Source organism: Papaver somniferum, chromosome 6, assembly GCF_003573695.1.
Source record: "Papaver somniferum cultivar HN1 chromosome 6, ASM357369v1, whole genome shotgun sequence".
Taxonomy (NCBI): domain Eukaryota; kingdom Viridiplantae; phylum Streptophyta; class Magnoliopsida; order Ranunculales; family Papaveraceae; genus Papaver; species Papaver somniferum.
This window is the reverse complement of record NC_039363.1, coordinates 91625449-91628997: the sequence shown is the minus strand read 5'-3', so window position 1 is coordinate 91628997 and position 3549 is coordinate 91625449.

The window sequence follows — 3549 nt, the reverse complement described above, 5'->3', positions numbered from 1 at the left end:
CACGAAATATGTGTTGGTAAAGCTTTCGCTTTAGCCAAGTTCATCTTTACCTAGTGACGAAATTCATATTATGTTTCAATAACTTTGAAAATTGCTCTGACGAAAAATGATTTGTGAATAACAACTATATAACGTTCTCTGAGAATGTTTCAATGATTGAAATGAGAGTATAGACTATATAACCATTTGGAGGATATAAGCATTGTTGTGGACACACATATATGTATAAGTCCTTATTTCTTGAACCGAAGTTTGCGAACTTTGTTGATCAAGTGAACCGGAAAAGTGTGTGTGCTAAGTCCGCGAACTGACGAAGTTCTCAAACCCGAGAATTTCTACTGGAGTTTGTGAACTCCATCCGGGAACTTAAGTCCGCGAACCCAGTCCGCCAACTTGAGTAGGTTATGTCTAAAAACGATGTTTAGTGAACTTACCTTTATAAACTAAGGAATGCAATTGCAAACCGTGGCTATAGAGTTCATGAACCGATTCATGTCAATTGTGTATTGTGTAGTACATAAGATTTCCTTGCAATTGAACAACTCTCTAACTAGTTTATTTGAGTCATTTGAACTACTTATGGTGAAGAAGAATATGGTTGATATGACAGTGATCATATGGCTAACCATTTGGTTAACTATTGTTGAACCAAATAATGTACAAGTTTGGGTACGGTTACACAAGCCCGGGAACGTGCATTCATTTTTGTATAACAAGCTATGTTTTCGATCTAACGGTTGATAAATATTAGCTTGAATCTAAATCAGGTTTTCATCTAACGGTGAATATTGAATGCTTTGTTACAAATCTAACACTGATTGCAAACCATGATTTGAAAGACTGTATAAGGGAGAACTCTAGGAACTGGGAAACCTAATCCCCACACATTTTGTGTGATACTAGTTGTGCTAAGCTAGAGTCGATTCTCCTTTAACCTTTGGTTTCTTCTAAACCAGGTTAACGACTTAAAGACTTCATTGGGATTGTGAAGCCAGACCGATACTACTTTTCTTGTAGTTGTGTGATCTGATCTTGTTGTTTCTATCGTACGAGTACAATTGTAATAATTGGCTTGAGATTTATATCTCCGATAGGCAAGATAAAAAGTAATCAAAAACATCTTTGTCTCATCGTTTTTTATTCCACAATATCTTTTATCGCTGCGTCGATTAAGACTATTGTGAGGGGATTGATAATACTAGGTTGTTCTTCGGGAATATAAGTCCGGATTATCAATTGGTTCCTGTTCACCTTGATTTATCAAAATACGGAACAAAACTCGTAGGTATATTCGTGGGAGACGTATTTATCTATTACCATAGACTTTTATGTGTGGTACAGATTTGTTTATTAAAGTCTTCGACTCTGGTCATAGCAACTCTTAGTTGTGGGTAAGATCAGCTAAAGGAATCAAGTACGTAGCATCCTACTAGTATCAGAGACGTAGGAGCATAACTCTACTTTGGATCAGTGTGAGATTGGTTGGGGTTCAACTACAGTCCACACCGAAGTTAGTTAGGAGTAGGCAAGTGTCTGTAGCGGCTTAATACAGTGTGTGTTCAATCTAGACTAGGTATCGGGGTTTTTCTGCATTTGCTGTTTCCTCGTTAACAAAATTCTGGTGTCTGTGTTATTTCTTTTCCTCATTATATTTTGTTAGATAATTGAAATAATACAGGTTGTGCGTTGTTCAATAAATTAGAATATCCGATGTTTTGGTTATTGATTTAAATTGATTGACACTTGGATATTGGTCTTTGGTACCATCCAAGTTTATCTCTCTTGTATTTAAATTTGGAATCGCAGTTTGCTTGAGTAAGATTTAAATCGAGAGATAGAGATTTAAACTTTTTGATGTACTTTTATCCAAATTGAATCTGACTGTCTAGTTGATTCTCTAGAAAGTATATTGGAGTTTGTCCATACAGATTGCTAAGCGAAATATTGGGTGTGGTTGTTAGACCCCCGGTTTTTCAGTAACTTACATTTGTTATATCACGTTTATTGTGATTGGACACGTCTGAAGAAGTAATTGCAATCTGGGAGTACCGCGTGCACTAGCTCGCTGCTTCCTGATTCCGTGAAGGGATTTTCCAATATATAAAAATTACAGATGACGAAAATTCCTTCAGGGATCTAGGAAAAATGAGATGGTGATTGAGAGGTTGTTTTGTCGTTGAAGCAGCTGCACTTCGGGGTACAAATGACGCTTGCCCTAAGAAGCATGTACTGGTTGCTTGATGATTTCTTTCAGTCATCTTGCTTCTTCTTATTGCGATGATGATATATTGGGGATGCGTGTATGGGCACAATCCTCCAGAGCCTTTGAGTGAAGTAGACAAGCTGAGAGGTGTTCTGTTGTCGACGTGCCTCTATCAAGTCTTAAAGGACTTCGTTTCAAGCAACATCATTTGAACCTTCTTCTGAATCTTGGATGGTTGTATGGAATGAGATGCGATGAGCAGTCCCAGTTACACTTCATAATCGATAGTGTGGCTGGACACGTGAAAACATCTCTGATTTGTACTTTGGAGTCTTTGATGCACATGTACGTCTTCGTGTTGAGAATTTTCTGTGGCTCGTAAAGCTTCAACAGTGATGATTGCTGATATTAGAAATAAAATGGTTGAGGGACGTGAAGGCATCCTGTGCTGGCAGTCCCCAGGTGTAATTATCCCAAGCTTATTTTATATTGAAAGTCGTACTTCCATTGCATTTGCTGGTAAGGTGTTGAAGCGGATTCAGCCTTTGAAGAAACCGCTGAAGTGGCTTCGGGAAAGAGTGATGATGCGGCTTCGGGAGAGAAAGCGTTGAAATGGCTTCTTATGGAGAGAGCATTGAAGCGGCTTCAGGAGAGAGTGTGCGTTGAAGCGGCTTCTGGAGAGAGTGTGCGTTGAAGCGGCTTATGGAGTGTGCGTTGAAGCGGCTTCTGGAGCATGCGTTGAAACGGCTTCTAGAGCGTGCGTTGAAGCGGCTTCTGGAGAGAACTCTAGTGAGGGCGCCCTTAACTCTTGATTTCGAAAAATGAGTTCTTCCCGTTCTTCTGAGGAGATACGATATGGCAGATGGGAAAATGACACACAAATAGTGCTAGCCGGCAAGTCGTGTTTTCTCCTCATGGGAAAGAATATCGTTTCCATTGTAACATCTACACGCACGCAACGTTCTCTTCCAGTAATTAGAAATATGGTAGATAACAATAATGGTCAAGGATTCGACCAACCTTCAGTTTGACTTTCCTTTGCAAATTACATGCTTCTTGATTGACCGTATCTCTTCTGTTGAAGAAGTCCTTGAAAGTGAATGGATTCTGTGTCGAGCCTCAGTCCCCAAGCATGAGTTACTTGGATCTCTGTTCGTAGTGGTTGTTTCTATGGTGAATCTCTAGCTAGCAACAACGATTCTTGGCAACAGCTGTGATCAGAAGAGACCGGCAAGGAGAGGCGTGCTATCTACTTGCACGAACTTGGCGGTTTTAATATAATGGTAGAGATCGTCTCGTTATTAGAAGGAGAAGCTGATGTGGAATAGATAGCTTCCTTGATGTTT